Here is a 19,390-nt window from a genome sequence, read left to right as displayed (position 1 = left end):
ATAGATAGATAGATAGATAGATAGATAGATAGATAGATAGATAGATAGATAGATAGATAGATAGATAGATAGATAGATAGATAGATATGAAAGGCACTATATAATAGATAGATAGATAGATAGATAGATAGATAGATAGATAGATAGATAGATAGATAGATAGATAGATAGATAGATAGATAGATAGATAGATAGATATGAAAGGCACTATATGATAGATAGATAGATAGATAGATAGATAGATAGATAGATAGATAGATAGATAGATAGATAGATAGATAGATATGAAAGGCACTATATGATAGATAGATAGATATGAAAGGCACTATATGATAGATAGATAGATAGATATGAAAGGCACTATATGATAGATAGATAGATAGATAGATAGATAGATAGATAGATAGATAGATAGATAGATAGATAGATAGATATGAAAGGCACTATATGATAGATAGATAGATAGATATGAAAGGCACTATATGATAGATAGATAGATAGATAGATAGATAGATAGATAGATAGATAGATAGATAGATAGATAGATAGATAGATAGATATGAAAGGCACTATATGATAGACAGATAGATAGATAGATAGATAGATAGATAGATAGATAGATAGATAGATAGATAGATAGATAGATATGAAAGGCACTATATGATAGATAGATAGATAGATAGATATGAAAGGCACTATATGATAGATAGATAGATAGATAGATAGATAGATAGATAGATAGATAGATAGATAGATAGATAGATAGATAGATAGATAGATAGATAGATAGATAGATATGAAAGGCACTATATGATAGATAGATAGATAGATAGATAGATAGATAGATAGATAGATAGATAGATATGAAAGGCACTATATGATAGATAGATAGATAGATAGATAGATAGATAGATAGATAGATAGATAGATAGATAGATAGATAGATAGATAGATAGATAGATAGACATCTATCTATTTATTAATGGTGCATTTATAAGTTTGTCATTGTGACATTGTTTTCAGTTAATAAAACTCCAGTATTGTAATAATCATAACCTGTATGTCTTTTTCCATGCAGAGAACTGTAACACTGCAGTTGCCCGCCCCTGTATATTATAAATTCATAAATATTAATATATTAATATGTAAAATTATTTTTTCTCTCTTTCTGGAAGTCTAGTAATTTAAATACAGACTTCTAGAAATTAAAGTTTGGACGAGTATCTGAGCACCAAGCCCTCATGATTCACATTGTAATAATAATAATTGTTATCTTTGCATGTTTCCTCACAAAGTTGAATGCCATGCAGGTTAGTGACCTGGCTTTGATAAATGTGCCCACCCGCTGTGGTCATCCTGCAGTAAGTGGACTGGCATCCCCTCCAGGGGTCGTTCCTGCCTTAGGTCTAAAGGTTGCTGCCATGGGCTCCAGCTGCCCACAGTGGGTCAGGAAGATGGACTAAAAATAAAAATTTTATTAAAATTAATACCAAGGACCTTCAGCTCTGCTCTCTTTCGAGGGGTTTCTTGTGTGGTCATTATTAATAGTAGCTACAAAGCTGTGGACTCCAAAAAACTTCGAGAATAATAATAAATAAAACATATGCCATTTTTTGTTTCCAACTCGTACTGGACGCAGCTCAATGTGCTTTTTTCCCAAATGACAACATCAGTTCCCATCAGCCTAAGCTGCAAGCCTGCCCGTGTGTCTTTGTGTGTTTTGTCCCCAGTTTGCAACACACACACAAACTCAAAAACAGAAGGACGTCACCCCAGACCTGAACAGGTTAAGAAATGGATAGACGGTCCTTAGAAGTGCCCCTAACATGGCAGCGCTGGTCTCTCCGTGCTGCCTCGAGAGTTGTGTACAGAATGGCGAACACAAACGGAAAAAATCGGAGGCGTGTGGCTTAGGCAGCCGAATGTCGAAGCGTCCAGCAGGCGGCGCTGCAGAAGCGCCAATCAAAGCGTCAGATGTCGATCCGCTTCCAAATTGCGCAGCGCCTTTTTTATTGTCTAATAGGAGCGTCGCTCTCGCGGCATTATCACATCTCGTTTGAAAATGAATTGTCTTAATAGCGTTCCTGGTGCTGCTCTATTGGTCAGTTCGTCGTAACGGATTGAAAGACCCCTACAGTTTCTGTTAATGCGCTCGACCGCATCACATCTCTCCTGAAAAATGAGGAGATTTTCCTGCGTCACAGGTGTTCGTTTCCACCATGAGGTGTGTTGTTAGTGGGCCACAGCAGCCAGTCGGACAGCTCGACGATTCGCCTCTCATCGATTCAGGTTTGTTTGTCATTCTGTGGAAATGACATGTGCCGTGCTGCATTGTTTGTGGGATGTTAAGTTAGGAAACGCAGGGTACAAAAAAATAAAAAGCAGCTTTACCCCAAACTTTCTCATTTTAACGCCAAGCCAGGCTGTGGCGCAGAGTCCTCAAATCTGACATGTTGGTGTCCACCCGCTCTGTGACCCCCAACTTAAAGCTATGTAAACGAAAACATAAAAATCTTAATCCTGGGAGTCGAGCCCGCTTAGAGTAGCAGGTAGGATTCGTTAAGTCAGAGAGGGCGGCCATTCGCTCTTCACTGCGCACAAGGCGGGGGGCGAAAAACAAAGCAATGAATTCAGTGCAGCAATTAACGCGAAAGACGCCAAAGCCCCCAGTTTAAGGGGTCGTCAGCGAGCGCCACCTCCACTCGCTGGTCATTCGAGTCCCCCGCATTGTCGTGGCGGGCTGAGGATTAAACCGACTGGGGGTCCACAATAAGCCACCTGAAGTGTCGCTTCCTTCTGCTCGTTAAAATTATAAGAATCATTTATACAGAATAAATCGGCAGCGTTGTGGGATTGTTTGTGCAATTAAAATGTGTGTAATGAATCGCCTAAATGTTCGTTATTTCGTTTATTTTTGTAAAATCAATTAGAAATAGAAGGGAACCCCTCATTTATTTATTTATTTTATTTATTTATTTTACTAAACCCCCGAAGTCTCCCAAAGCACTCGTAACCTTTTCATTTGACCCTTCTGATCACTTCGTCATCCTCCCCATTGCTTTGCTGTTTCTTTTATTGTTTGTCGACCCCTCTTACCATTCAGCCTCCTCCGAAGCGCTCATCTCGAGTGGTCGTTCGCCTTTGTGCGTGGGGTGAACTACCACACCATTTACAACAGAAAGGAAAAGTTTCCATTAATTGCGCAATTCCTATTGCAGTCTGTCAGTCTCCCCGATGTGTAGCCGCTAACGCCGCCGTTCCGTGTCACACAGGGGGCTTCTCTCTCGATCTTTGTTTGCGTTTTCATGGGCGACACGTCCGGGGACTCACAAGATTCAGTAAAATTCGCTTAACTGACCCCATGACGTCCGCAGCGCAGTTCTTGTCTGTTTCTGGCCGATGTGTTCGTGAAAGCGAACAACAATCCAGTTGTAACTCAAAAATCATTTGCATGCTACGCCATCTCCGAGTTCTAACCCGATTTGTTTTTACTCCACCTGAGTCTTAAAAAGCGATAACTTGTTAACAGGCGATTTATTATCGAGCTTATGCGAGATTTTTAAATAGATCAGCCCGTTCGATTCCTGAATCCGTGCTATTACGATCAACTATTGATCAATCTCTACTTAAGGCAAATGTTTAAAGAGATAGATACGAGTACTCCCATCTTCTAAATCTGTTTTCTTTCACGCTTTAGGAATCGCAGGTGAGGCGCTTTAAAAGTGCGCTTGCTTTACTAAACGGTCCGATTTCCCTTCAGCGCCTTTAAGGACAATTGTGATAATTATAAAGAGAAATAATTTAGCGACAATGGAGTGATAGGAAAGGCATTGAAAAATAGACAGACAGAGATGATAGATAGAGATATGAAGAGCACTCTCGGCTATTATATGCCTTTCGCATCTATCTGCCTACATTAGTATTATACAGAACTCTATCTATCTATCTATCTATCTATCTATCTATCTATCTATCTATCTATCTATCTATCTATGTACATTTTTAAAATTTCGTTTCTTTAATGGCACTCCTGTGGTTCGTTTCAGAGCCGTAAAGGCTTCTTTGCTTACTGAATTCGATTTTTATAAAGCGGTAAAATGGTCCCTAATTTGTGGACAAAATAGAAATCTTTAATGTCAAGTAGACGACCTAGCAGGACACAACAGATGTTGTCGTTTGAAAATCAGACAGTCGTCATGATTTTACACATCTGTTATTATTTATCCGTCCATCCATCAGTTCATTTTTTAACCCTCTTATCCAGGACAGGGTCGTGGGCCAGCTGGAGCCCAGCCCAGCAATCACTGGGTGCGACAGTCATCTATTCACGGTTATGTACAGAGCCTGTTGCGAATCTAAATTTTATTTATTTATGTATTTATTTTTTTATTTTTTTTGGAGGGAACCTTCACGTCGATGGGTCTTTTGGGGACCATAAAAATGGTTCCCCTATGGCATCGCTCTGCAGAACCACCTTGGTACCGGTTATGTACGGAGCCTGTTGCGAATCTAAATACATTTTTATTTTTGGCGGGTGGGGGGCTTCAATTTGATTGGTCTTTTGGGGTTGCCATAAAAATGATTCCCCTACGGCATCGCTCTGGAAAAACACCTTGGCACCTTTATTTTTAAGATCGATCTATCGGTCTGTCTATCTGATATGTCGTGTCCTGTTTATCTGTCATTAATAGTTTTTTATATCTATCGATCAATCTACCAATTATATATTTTTTCTATGTATGAATCAATAGTTAATGCCTATCTATCTATCTATCAGTTTTTTATTATCTATCTATCAGTGGGGTGGAGTCTTGTTTGTGGGGGGGGGGGGGGACGATATGAACTTTGTCAACTTTATTTTAGGTCAAGCTGAACTTGAGCGCAGATAATCGTCAGAAATAATATTATAGTAAGCCAATTGTTTTTTAAGCTGTGTATAAACAAACTCTTTCTGGATTGTAATCATTTATAAATCTACAAGGAATACTGGCAATTTTGGGCTTATTGTGTATGAATGATGTGTTATGTGAATGTGGTGCTGATGACTTACAGTTTGTGGTTTTTTATTCTCTCTCTCCCTGCTTGCTTCATCACATTGCTTAAGGGATTAATAAAGTATCTATCTATCTATCTATGGACAGACACCATTCTCTTTGGAAATTTATCAATTATTCCTAATTTGTGGTATGATGAAAGATGACTTTTGAGTTATTTGTTAATCTACTTAGTAATCGGGGGGTCTGAGAGTCCGAATTTCTCCGTGCACTCGATAACAAAGCCCCTATAAATGTATTAAATGTGTTTTGGGGTATCATCGCAGTGTGAAGTTCACAATCAAACACGTGATCGGATGAAGAGGACCAAGTGTGGCTGAAGCGGGTGTAGAAGTCTGGTCACGCTTACGTTTTACCTTCATATAAACTGATATAACGGGTGGCCGGAGCGAGCAATAGGCAGCCCTAATTCTGCCGTTCCACCTTAAGTCCATCTCAGTGCAGTCGCACATTCCCTTTAAGAGGCGCGACCATTTCGGATTGTTCAAAGGGGGGCGCTAGCTCCCCGTTTCTTGCATTTCAAGCATTCATTCGCAAAATACGAAGAAGTCCTTAACGAAAGTCAGAGCATGAAGGAGTTGGTCGGTGGAGCGATGTATTCCTTTGGCTCGTCACCTTCTGTATTAAAGAAAATGCTGTTCTAAGGAAACGGACATGCGCGATGTTATTTGCATATTCGCTAAAACTGCCCGTTTTGTGTGTGTGTTTTTTTTTTATTACTGAAATTGCTTCTACCTAAATTTGTGGAATAAAATCGTTTTCACCTTATGCATTTCTTTTTAACACCTCTTTTTAAATTTTATTTTATTGCTGGTTTGTTGATCCGTTTTGAAATGTGTTAATGATTCACCTCCTCATAAACCGTACGTTAATCAAGAGCAGTAACATTCATTCGGCGGCCCTGGCAGTTCTTGAAATTCTAAAGATATAAGCTGACGCGTGCCGAAGATTTTCGGACTTTTCGAGGGTCTCCGGTAACTTGAATATGAAGAAGAATAAAGAGAGAGAGCGCGCCAACGTCACGGTAACAACAGACCGGACCTGGAAGTGAAAACGCAAGCAGCGCGACTGTGCGATTCGATCCAAGGTTATTTTTTCGTTAAAAACACCAAAGAGGAAAACTCCTCTAACGGTTAGTGAATTACGAAAGAAGCTGAGGCTTCTCCTGCGCCTTCGATGAACTGGCGATTATTGATTGATTTGTTTGCTTATTGTATTGTTCAGGAGAGACACACACACACAGACAGACAGACGGCCTCTCCTCGTCCTCTTACGCTTTTATTTCACTACGATGTGATCGCGTGAATGGCCTCTGCAGAGTCGACTTTCGGCTTCTCGTGGATTTTATTCAAACCGCGCGCCTTCCTGAGGAAAATCGGGAATATGTAAAGGCTGAAAATAAGTGGATTTGTTCTTACGATTCATAAACATTACTTCAACTTTTTTTTTGGCAGAAATAAACCGAATGATAGTTCTTTTGTACACGAAATTCACACCTTTGATATGATTTGCCGCTTTTAAATAATTTTGTTATTTGTAACTAATTTAAATAATTGCATTCTCTGTTTCTTGCTCGTTTTCTGCAGCTCGGCGATGGCAGAAACGCAATGGCAGGGCAATTTAAAGGACAAAAGCACCGACTGACTTGCGGCTCTCCTTCATCTTGCTGTTTCTTTTCATGAATGCTGTTGTTTGAACGCCATTCTACCAGAAGAAGTTTTAGTTTATGTGAAAAGTTTAACTTCAAATCAATGATTCAAAAAGCGCTTCTCCAGTTTGCACTAAATACAAAAACACTGCGTTTAAATGCCGAGACGCCAATGTCCTTCAACGATCTGCGGCACCAAATCCCCGCCACTGTCCGCCCATCCTCGCTCTCCCTTTTCACGTTCCAGGTGTGTTCTTGGTGTTGAGGTCTGCTCGGTGACTTTGCATTCCCGGAAAGGCCTGAGTGTCACTTGGGAGGCAAACTCTGTGGCAAATATTTGTACACGCAAATATTGGCCGTGAATAGTTTTACATTTTTAGATAATAAATAGTGTTAGGCCAATTTAAACTAAATTACAATGTGTAATGAGAGCAAGTGAAATCGAAATAACCGTGAGATTCAGAAGTGACACCACAGAAGAGTCCACATGACACAAGCATGGGGACAGGCCGATTATGACCCAAGCAAGTGTAACTGCAGAGCGTGGGTCCTCCTGTAGGTGTTGTCTACCTGATCCTAAATTAAAATTTCAAATACTCGTGTGTGTGTGTCATCCCTGTGTGGAGAGCGCTTTGAGTAGTGAGAAAAACTCTATATAAATGTATAGAATTATTAGTAATTATTATTATCCCTAAAATATAACAAAGGAGCTCGAGAGGAGCCACCTGCCCTGCCAACGTCAGCAAGGAGAACTTGAGTAATGGTAGTCGGAGCCCTAAGTACATTCTCGAATGACTGTAGTGATCGGCTACCAAGGACTCGTCTGCTTGTTTCTTAATTTGTGAATCCAGTTCAGGGTGGGCTCAAGCCGAAATCCGATCCCGGACGGGACGCCAGTCCTTTCATTACCTGGGCGGACCAGTCCAGTTTTGAGAAGTGACGGAACGGCGGACTGCGTCCAGTTTTTAATGATTTTTAACACAATGTCAGCAAGTCAGTTTAGTTCGTTAGGGTCCTTACCAAACCCGATGCATTACATCTGCCCACTCTGCTGTCCCCACATTGCCCGTTCTTTAAATTCAAAAGTGCCAGCGCGGTCCTTCAGAGCGATGCCAAAGCAGAACTGTTTATGGTTCCCTGCAAAAGGATTGTCCAAATGAAGGTTCCAGAAGGAACCGTTATATTTTAAAGTCCACAGCTAACTCCATGGACTGATATTAAACGATTGGTGAAATCCCATTGGCGACATGATTCTGAAAAGACCCTTTCGCTGCACGTAGACACACAGGCTGAGTTCGCTTTTTCTTCATCTTTTCTGTCTGTTTCAAAGCCCAACGAACTCACGTCCTTTATTAAACGGTTCCTTGTCAAGAAATACGAAACCTCACCAGCCAGTAAGGGCCATTTAAGAGCCGCCACTGGTCTTCATTTTCAGGAGCGAGTCTTCGACATCTGGAGGCGCCTTTTCCGGGCCGAAGCTTCACGGCATTGGGATTTAGCTCGCCAGACGCCGGCCAGACCACCGCCGTCTCTGCAATGGATTCTCCCCTCGTCAGCCTCCACGTAATCGCACAGAGTTAGAGGACTGGATTCTGCCCGCGTTATTTTACATTTATCTTAGGTCCCACTTTCTATTTGAAGGGTGTGATGTCAACGTTTCACTTTCTCGAGCCGCCCCCCTTGGGGTCACCTCGTGCTGAGTCTTCCGCCCGCAAGATGCCCACCTGAAGCGGCGCCTCCAAACTGACAGCTCTGGGGGGGCTCGAAAATGGTTGCAGAAGAAGATGACAGTCACACCAGGCTATTTGTTTCATATGGAAGTACATTCTGAAATTAAAAAAGATAAAAGAAAGAGAGAAGACAAATAACATCTTGTATATTATTTACACTTCAATTTTTATTTACTATTCCAACAATCAGAAACGTAAAACCACCCCGGGACTTTGGGACACCTGCAGTTTATGTACAATCGTTAAAAACAAAAAGTTCCAAAATGGATCTTGACAGCTTACGGCAACCATCAGGATGAAAGATCCAAAGAGAGCGGTTTCTATTTATATCATTAACACGTTTCTTAAATAACCAGGAATAAAGGATCACAGATTTGTGAAACCCCAATGCCACGCTGATTTCAAAAAGGACAATGACACGGCACAGCTTAGGCTTTGTCACCTCGCCTCCCCAAATCAAACGGTCATCCAGTGTGAGGAACCACAGAAGACCACCGCGTTACAACCTCAACTTTTAAGTTGTGTTTTTTTTTTTTTTTTTTTTTTTTTTGTCATAAGGTGGCTTATAATATTTCAAACACAACTCATTAGATTCCGTTGGAGCTCAGGCGGGTGAAGTCAATTCTTCAGGGTCAAACTGTGGCATCATGGGATTTGAAGTTCACAGCATTAACAACCACGCCGCATTGTCTGTCTTTTAGTCATTCTGATGTGCGGGGGGCATTGTCGTAATATAATATTTATGTATTAATCATCGAGCTGCGTTCTGTCAAGGGGGCGAATTGATAGTTTGAAAATACTTAGAATTTTACTCAGGAGTACGTTTTTGTGATTTTTCAAATAATTGTTTGAGGAGTGGTGATTTAAAGTAATTATTAACCTTATTGTTTTTCTTTCCTATACAATTATTACTAATGTAATTTTTGTATCTGTTGAAGTATGTTTTCTATTACGGAATATAATAGATCATTGATAAATACAGTATATATATATATATATATATATATATATATATATATATATATATATATATATATATATATATATATATGTGCAGAATAGGAGGAGTACAGTAAAAGTAAAATGTAAACATTACATCAATACCTTTGTTTTTTCTTTAAAATTGATGAATATGTTCATATCTATTGATGTCTTGATACTTTTCAATCTTTTAACATAATGATTGTTTAAAAATCGATCTATCTATTATATAGTGCCTTTCATATCTATCTATCTATCTATTACAGAGGGGACTGGGTGGTCTCGTGGCCTGGAACCCCTACAGATTTTATTTTTTTCTCCATCCATCTGGAGTTTTTTTTTTTGTTTTTTCTGTCCACCCTGGCCATCGGACCTTACTCCTTTCTATGTTAACTAATGTTGTCTTATTTTAATTCCTTATTTTGTCTTTTATTTTTCTTCTCTTCATCATGTAAAGCACTTTGAGCTACTTTTTGTATGAAAATGTGCTATATAAATAAATGTTGTTGTTGTTGTTATATAGTGCCTTTCAGATCTATCTATTATAAAATGCCTTTCATATCTATCTATTATATAGTGCCTTTCATATCTATCTACTTATCTTATGCACTTTGCACTTAAATCTGTGATTTTGCACAATCCCTGCTCACTATCAGCACATGGAGTCCTCACTTTGCACTTTCAAACTTAAGGGTTCGCTGCTGCAGTGTCACACACTCCTGCCTCTTCCTGCACACACACACACATTGTACTGGACTGGTGTGTTAGTTTCTGCTCTAACTCTGTTTTTTCTTCTCCAGTTTGTATTTAAAAAGGCGCTATATACCATGGAGGCGGTCGTTTCTGACCACACCAAGTGATAAACAAGGTTGGAGCGCCATAGCTCAGGGCTGTGGGCACAGTTGTCCCTCACTTTATCATCCCAGGCAGGTGCCACCTTTTCCTTTTGTTTTTTTTACAAAGTGGGAGCCAAACTTACAGAAAGGAAGAGAAAACGACCCGTTGCAATGTGTCTGGCTGGAGCGGTGGGCGAGGAGCTGCCTTTTTGAGGCCCTGAAGCTTGTACTGGGGGGGGGGCTCCTTCACCCCCAGATATCTTTAGAAAGAAACACCATTCATTTGGTCATATTTTTGTTTACGGCAGGCCTACTTGACACGTTAATAACCTTTTAATTTTTTTAACCTTTTATCTGTTAATTTATGTTGAATTACACTAAATTATTATTTTAAATCCTTTCTCACGCAGTAGACACCCAAAATGATTTGAGCAATGTGCCCTGCAGTCGCTTGTGCCCCCTCCCCATTAGTTTTGTAGCAGTTCTGTCCCCGGACTGGAGAGGACAGGAGGTCGTGTCCCCGATTCTGGGCACTCGGCGAGGCCGCACTTGTTGAATGGCAGCGACGGGGTGACGTGTGCCCATCGAGTGTGCCCCTCGGATCTGGCAGTTTGTAGGCCCCCCCTCCACCTATAGTCCGCTGAGCTCAAGTGTTCCATTTTATATTTTGTCTTTTTATGCTCTGCTCGTTTTCCTCTTTTATTTACACTTTTTAAGGTAACGAATTGTTGATATTTTACAGTATGTGCGTTTGACGGTCCTCATCACAGAAGAAAGGTACAAACACGAACACCCCTCAGAGTCCTGACCGCCTTCGTTAAATGGCAACACGTAGAGCGACTTGGAGAGCAAACGTTTGTTGGTTTCTTAAAGACGGTAAACTGATGGCAGCTGTGGCGGTTCACATGAAGATCTGCACGAAGAATTCAGCGCCTTTGCTTTTTCATTTTTTTAAGCTGCCATTTTGATCGGCGTCCATTTTAGTTTGACGCCTCTTTTCATTTTCTCCTTTCACGCTCTCCGTCTCTTTGAATGAACTGTTGGATATGTTCTGTCTACTGCAATAATCATGGACGTCTTGAGCTCTCTGAGTTTTCATTGAGGTCTCTTCGTTTGTCTTGTTTTCGGGTTGAGGAGCTCGAAGACAGTCGCCATTGTTTATGGCCATCGGCGAGTCCTCCTTCCATGTCGTCGTGTTGGGGACTTCAGCTCACATGTCACGCGCACCCCGCCACCCGCACGCGGCCGAGACACGAGGAAGCAAACAAACAAACAAACAACGTTTTTTTTTTAATAAACACTTTGGTACTCTGTAACAATCATTACAAAAATCTTTACAGTTAAAAGCTGTTATAAAGATAATTTTAGAAAAAAATAAAGACAAAGAGTGGCATTAAAATTATATTTTATATAATATAAACACACAGTATAATGATTGTACAAACTGCCTCATTTCTACAACACTACTTAATAAATGTCTGTAGGCTCAGTCATTTTATGAAATTTATAATCAATAAATACTCTTGCTTTTACTTAAACATTTTAACTAATTAAAATTCTCTTCCGTTTTATTTTTTCCTTTCTTGACTTATAAGTTGCCATTTTTGCTTGGCCCACCAAAAAAAGGCAATCCCACTCTTACTCATCTAATCCTTCCAATCAGATACTGCATAAATAAATAAACTCATTAGAATACAAATCCAAAACATGAAAAATAGAATTAAAAGCAGAAAACTGAAAGAAAAAGAAAGAAAGAGAGCCAAAAGTAGAAAGAGTGAAAGAAAGAAAAAGAAAGAGGATGTTCCTCATCATTTAAAATCAGTTTAGCCCAGTCATGAAAGGCACTTTATAAACATTACCGTTTTCTTATAACGGTGTTTTACAGTGTTCATATATAAGATTATAATTAAAGTGTAGTCTATATGAAAGGCGCCGTATGAAAATGAAAAGTTAAAATGCTTATAACTGACCCTAAAAAATAATTCGAGCACAACAATAAAATGCATATGTAAACATGGCTTATTTGATATAAAGCAGTGTTAAGTATTTATGCATAAATATGATGCAGTCTTTCTGAATGGCACAGTATTAAAAGAAAGAAAGAAAGAGAGATTCGGATATGGCAAATGCAGCAGACGCCTGCGGACGCGACAGTGACTTGGAGGGCAGAAGGCGACATGCGGGCTGACACCGGCGATGTTTATTCAGGAAATTTCTGGCAGATCAAAAGTCATTGTAGGATTTCTCCATAACTAAACCTCATTGTGCTTTATGCGTTTAGCTTACCGAACGATAGCGGGCATGTAATCAGTCACATTTGTAGTTTTGTGTCGATTCGTTGTAAGATTTGCTCCGATTTAAAGGAGCGGCATGCTGATCCAGCACAGTGGCCTTCACAGACTTTTGGGATTAAAAAAAAAAAACGATTAGTGGGACTCCTGATAAACTCTTCAGTAGGTTTCTTTTAAATTTAGAGAGTATGTTTGGAAACGGAATAGTTAAAGGCTTATTTATTTGTCAGAAAAATAAGTATAATATACAATTTTTTTTTTATTATTATATACATAGAGACCCCAAGCCGCTCTCGTGCCACCAGTCACAGCGGGGCTCAGACAGCCCGTTGCGCCTCCTCGGACGTTTGATCGGCTGTGCTGCCCGGCCGGATTTACGAGGATAAATTGACTGATTTAAGCCAATGTGCAGTATGTGAGTATTAAAGTGCTATAATACTTTGTGTTTATACAATAATTTATTCGATAGAAAATTTGTGATACGTAATAAAAGTAATTGCTTATGGAGTATTTTTTCTTATTACTATATTTTAAAATCCGAGACTTTTTCTTCCGGACCTGTATAATTAATTTAATTTTGATTCAAAGTAAATCGGCTGCTGTGAAGTGTGAAACCACAAGCTCTTGCGATCGCTTTGAAAAGAAACCAAATCCGTCGTTCCTAAACCGAAGTGCTTCGCTCCGCGGCGGCTCCTCGTTACTCTTCGTCTTTCCAAACACTCGATGACGGTGAAAGAATGAGCTCCCGGACGGTTAAAAGTTCAGCTCCATGTTCCCTTTATAATTTTAATGATATGCCTTTTATCGTCCTAATTGAAGCGCAGTTCATTCTTTAATCCTTACGTCACAAGATATATAAAAAAACTAACGTCTACAACAAAGAAGTCGTTTTAAAAATGGAAAGTGAGAGCCGCCCGCCGGAGTCTCTCTGGTTCATCGGTTGAAGTTGGGACGTTTTCTTGTGAAAACTCAAAAAATGTTGTCGCTTTTGTGCTTTGACTAAGGGAGGGCGCGAAGATTTAAAGAGTGTCAGCCTATAAATATTCTGCGGGTTATTGGCATTCCTTGCGAATTGAACGCGTGCCCGGGTACGGCGCGGCTCGCACAGGTACCTGTGCCAATGAAAGCGCTTTGATGGCTCCGTGCCCGTCGCGGGTTTGTAAAGCGCGTATTTTAAAAGGCGCAAAGAAACGTCTTTGTGTGTTTTTTTTTCTAATTTCGTATTTATCAAATTCATATTGAAAAACTGAAATGAACAGCAAAACTAAATCGGCACACTTGGTAGATTTTTCCCCTGTTATGCTGAGCTGAACAAACATTCAAATTATCCAGAAATTCTCATTTTCTTTCCATAAAGAGTGGGAATCTCCAGCCCAACCTATAAGGTCTGCTGTTATTGCGGAGACCTCTTCATTGATGCCTGGGAATGGAAATAAAGTGAGGAGAACAAAACGAACCCACCATATGCCCTGCTTTTCGTGCTGATTATTTCCTTTCTGATTTCTGAGTGGGCGGCTCAGTCCAGCGGTCCCCTTTATAGCGCCTGTCGCGCAGTCTTAATGGCTCACTTGAGTCCCTAAAACCTCACAGCTGCCTGCAGTTCTGCGTCCCGTCTTTCTGCACCTACAGCATGTCCTCCTCTGAGGGGTCTTTTCATATTAGTTTTTTTGTCTTTTACTATTTTTTTTTCTTTTTATTAATATTTTGTCTTTTTTTTTTTTTGTGAAGCAAATTGTTTTGTATTTAATGCATCAATGGAGCTATATAAATACGTGTTAATAATAATAATAATAATAATATTCATTATTATGCACCTACAGCATGTCCTCCTCTGAGGGGTCTATTTGTTTCATGGATTCTACTATTTTTCTTTTTATTAATATTTTGTCTTTTTATATTTGTGAAGCAAATTGTGTTGTATTTAATGCATGAAAGGAGCTATATAAATACGTGTTATTATTATTAATTATTATTATGCACTTACAGCATGTCCTCTTCTGAGGGGTCTTTTCATATTAGTTTTTTTTGTCTTTTACTATTTTTTTTCTTTTTATTAATATTTTGTCTTTTTTTTTTTTATTTGTGAAGCAAATTGTGGTGTATTTAATGCATCAAAGGAGCTATATAATAATAATAATAATTATTATTATTATTATGCACCTACATCATGTCCTCCTCTGAGGGGTCTATTTGTTTCTTGGCTCCTGCTATTTTTCTTTTTATTAATATTTTGTCTTTTTGTATTTGTGAAGCAAATTGTGTTGTATTTAATGCATGAATGAGCTATATAAATATTATTATTATTATTATTAGTATGCTCGTACAGCATGTCCTCCTCTGAGAGGTCTTTTCGTATTTGTTTTTTGGCTTTTACCATTTTTTTCTTTTTATTAATATTTTGTTTTTTTATATTTGTGAAGTAAATTGTGGTGTATTTAATGCATGAAAGGAGCTATATACATACGTGTTATTATTGCTATTAATGTTGTTGATGAATGTATTTATTTTTGATTCCTTTTGTTTCTTTATCTCTCACTATGAGCCTTAGCCGTTTATTTGAAAGGTACCCCAATACAGTGCTGCTTGTGTTTTGTTTTTCTCAAATGCAGGGTGAGGTTTATTGTTAAGTATTGCAGGGCACTACCTATGACAGTATTATTATTATTATCATCCATGTGGTAGGCTGAGTATATTTAAAGATACTAAAAGACAATAAAAAGTCATCGTTCCTTCTGACCTTCTGTCCGTGTGGCTCTGAATCTCCTGCTGTTCTAAGCTGGCATTAGAGCCCTGTAGGTGGTCAGCCCTGCCACTTGAGTGGGCCCCTTTAGTGCCTTCGCGGCCTGCTTACGTTACTGTTGGTGACTCTTTGCCATGACAGGTGGCCTTCTACAAACTGTCCCCTGAAAACTCAAAGGGTCCTGAGGGCTATTTAGTTGTTAGAATTTGGAAATATTTTAGCAGGTGGGGGGGCATAGGTGATGTTTCAAATGAAAAGCCTTATATTAAAAAAAACAAAACCAAAAACTGAGAATGAAAATCAGAGAGCAGTCGAGCGGCTTGTTAACTCTCGTATTTTGTAAGTTGGTGCTCATCGTTTGTACACCGCTAGCGCAAGCATCCTCCTCTTCTTCATCTTCATTACTGGCACTATGGCCGTGTGCTTCAGTTTCCAGTTTCTCATCAATAATTGCAAATGCATGAAAAAAAACCAAAAACAACCAACCGTGTGGAACCCATCACTGTGCACAAGAAGGCCAAGACAAAAGCACACGTTAGGCAGAGGATGCTGGAGTTTGCACGTCTTGCTGTGCAGTGACATTAATAATCATGGAGTCTGGGCATTGTGAGCAGAAGGGGCAGCGCAGGTCACTGTCTTTCACTCAGATTAGACCTTCCTCCATAACTGTGGGCCTTCTAAAATAAGCCGACCTGCACTTGTAAAAATCAAGGTGACAGAGCAGTGCTTCAGAGTGATGTGATTATCAGTGCCCATAAGGCCTGAGGGCTCCAGAAGGTTCCATGTATTTATTTAGACCTCTAAGAGGCTCATTAGTCTGAAGAGTGAGGACCTGATGGTAACAGATTTGTGAAACGCCAGTGCAGATGCTGATTTTAAAAGCACTCTCTCTGCCTACGTCTAGTTTCCCCTTGGGGATTAATAAAGTATCTATCTATCATATAGTGCCTTTCCTATCTATCTATCTATCTATCTATCTATCTATCATATAGTGCCTTTCATATCTATCTATCTATCTATCTATCTATCTATCTATCTATCTATCTATCATATAGTGCCTTTCCTATCTATCTATCTATCTATCTATCTATCTATCTATCTATCTATCTATCTATCTATCTATCTATCTATCTATCTAATCCTGCCTACAATACCAAATTCTATCTATCTATCTATCATATAGTGCCTTTCATATCTATCTATCTAGTAATGCAGGCCAAGTCTGGGTGGTCTTAATCTCTTTGTGTCCTGTAGCCCACTATACATTAAAGATTTGTCTTTTCATATTACGAAGTTTTTCAAAGCACAAACTTCAAATGCAAAGAGCCTGTCTCAGAATGGACTGGTGGTTTGTCAAGGAAAAGTTCAACCAGTAAAGAACGGTAAAGTGCCATTACAAGACGGCTATTTTTAAGAGTGTGTACATTCGTAAACCCCTGGTTCTAAAGCAGCACTTTCCTCGGTTGTGTGGTTCCTTCACAAAGAACTGCTTTTCTCTGTTACAAATCTCACATGAGATGGTTCTTTGGGCTTTCAAAAAGGGTTCCCACAATGGAAATCTTGAGGCCTGGTAGGCTATAGATGAAGACATCTGACCTGAACTTGCATGGAGTCCTTTGAAAATCAGGAACCTGTTGGTCTTTCACAAACCCGCTATCATCACCTCCACGACTGGGACCTTCATGCGGGTGGTCTTTTTGGGAAGTAAGAATAGTTCTCCTACTGCATTTCTCTAAAGATGCACATTGGCACCTTTATGTTTAAGAGTGTAGGTGATATAAATGGGGGGAAAAAAAGGGTCTGAATTAGCATAAGTCGCCCTAAATTGAGGTGTTTATAAGAAATGTCAAGATTTACTTCATGAGGTAGATGTCCACCATAAACAAGAAGAGTCCGCTATATTCAAATGTGTGCTTCACTTTCTCGATTGTCGTGGACATTTGTCATTTCAGTCTGTGATGGGGGCCAGAGAGGGCTAAAGGATCAAACATCAAAAATCCCCTTGAAGTAGTCTGATACGATAGCCCACATGCTTGTATTTCAAGTCTGTCATTTTTTTTTGGACCTTCTGAGAGTGGCTCTTAGGGGGGCCGGGACCGCCGGTAAAGAATCAGATATCAAAAATGCAATCCTATTCATGATCAGCAACCTTGAAGTAGCAGAAAACACCCCTCGACATGCATGTCTATACTGGTTTATTCCAAGTTTTGTGAGCCCTCGTGTGCCATTTTGGGGTCAGCTGATGTGGCCTGCACAACTTCAAGTCCTTTATGGTTACTTGTGATGGAGACACCTGTTGGTTTACTCTTCCTCATGAGGGTGTCATTTCCCTGTTCAAAATATGGCTCTGAAACAGCCTAACAATGAAGGTTTTTTTGGGTCAAAAGGGTCAACAATAAGAGGGAACCTGAAAAGCTCAACATCTTCCATAACTAAACATCAAGACGAGTCCAACGGTATATCACATGGGGGGTTTTCTCGTACCGGTCAGTCAGGAGGCGCCGGACAAAGTGAAGTCAAAGTGTTTAGAAGGAATTCAAGAAATGGATTCTTGTTATTGTTGTTGTGATTTTTAGTACACGTGAAGAACGTGGGGAATTCAGGACACGACACCAAGGTGGACCGTTTTAAAGGCCTGTGCTCCTGGTACACGTCTCCAGGTTTGTGAGCGGCCCTCCTTAAAACATTCGGACCACTCTGGTCAGCCAAAGTTGCCCCATCAGGCCTTCGCGCTTCTCTTCATCAACATAACACCGGGATGAATTCTGAAGCCCCTCCGTCCACTGCTCCCTGCTGATAACGTGGAGGGTCTTGGATTACTCGATCGAGCCCAGTTGCTCTACACGTGTGACGTATTTTACATGTTAAGTTATAAAATGTGGTCTGTATGTTTAAAATCTGCCTCATTGTTTTGTAGGTCAACAAAAATTAAATGAAAATTATCATTTGGTAATTCAGCAAGATTTCAGATTCATACGCAGCAGCACGACAAGCTTTCGTTTTTATTGTTTCTTTCCATTTAAGTTCCTTGTAGAGGAAACCCGTAGGCACGCAGAAGAAACATCTATCACCTTAAGGGACACTTTACGGCTGAAAATATCACTAAAATACGAAATAAGACGCCGGACTGGCTTGAGCTTCTCTGCTGTCCGTTGGCTAGAAAGCAACAATCAAAAATGGTGGTAATTATGACAATGTTCTACTGTTATTTAAAAGAATTCTTTTGGTTTTTATTACTATTACTATTTATTTTGTTGTTAAATACACTGAAGCCCGTGCAGGCCGGCGCTGACCTTCGCAGTCCTCATGGACACAGAGTTGCGCGGCTCGGCCTCTTCTGCCCTGCCTGTCTGTCCAGTTGTACTCACTGTCGCCGCTGCAGTCGCAGGCACGCAAATGTGCGCTGAAATGTCAAGTTCGTCAGCGCGTAAAACGGAGAGCCTGAGCGTATCGTGCGCTCCGTTTCTCTCTCTCTCTACCCCTCTCCACGTACGAGGAGGGCTATTAGCAGAGAAGCGGGCTGGGGGGGGGCTTAAATCCCACAAGGCCGGCCCTTTAACTTTCTAATCCACCGAGGGGGATTTGCTGTCTCCTCTTTCCTTTGTTGCACCCCTCCCCCCCTTCTCTCTTGCTAGTTTCAGCCTTTAGAAAGACCCCCACTGTCACCCACCGCGGCCTGCAAAACACGACGAGAGCCGCGGCAAAAAAGAAGGACGCCTCGTGACTTGTGCAGGAATATGAAACGGGGGAGCGTGGAATGGAACGGGCGCTGCAGGGCCGTCAAGGCGAAATGTCCAACCGGGGCGCCATCTGTAAGAAAAGTCGGGAGGGGTGGTCCGATTCATTTAAAATGTAAAGAGGGGAATGGGGCTGAACGTAATTCGGGGAGGATAGGGGGCATTGTTGTCAAAGTAGCATTTTAGAGTCCTGTGTTCTCCAATAATAATAATAATAATATTCAGCGTTTGTTTCCTCTCGCATGATGTCTTTATTATTATTATTATTATTTACTATTTGTGTCACCGACCTCTAGGGCCGTTTCCAGACTATAGTTCTTTTTATTATTGTTGGTCTTTTTATTATCAGTTAAATATCTTTCATTCCCAGTGT

General features: G+C 40.1%; 1 protein-coding gene across 1 annotated transcript in view; it reads left to right on the top strand.

Moving 5' to 3' along the window:
• The first annotated feature begins 2,020 nt into the window (after nucleotides 1-2,020).
• The window catches only part of mllt10 (MLLT10 histone lysine methyltransferase DOT1L cofactor), a 193,445-nt gene continuing 176,075 nt past the window's right edge, over nucleotides 2,021-19,390 (top strand). Inside the window, exon 1 of the mRNA XM_051929241.1 lies at nucleotides 2,021-2,289. The gene's annotated coding sequence lies outside the window, so the exon portion shown is untranslated. The remainder of the gene's footprint in view (nucleotides 2,290-19,390) is intronic.

This window comes from Erpetoichthys calabaricus, chromosome 6 (genome assembly GCF_900747795.2).
Source record: "Erpetoichthys calabaricus chromosome 6, fErpCal1.3, whole genome shotgun sequence".
Lineage (NCBI taxonomy): Eukaryota > Metazoa > Chordata > Cladistia > Polypteriformes > Polypteridae > Erpetoichthys > Erpetoichthys calabaricus.
Note: the sequence above shows the minus strand (reverse complement) of the source record. Positions and strands in the feature narration are given on the sequence as shown.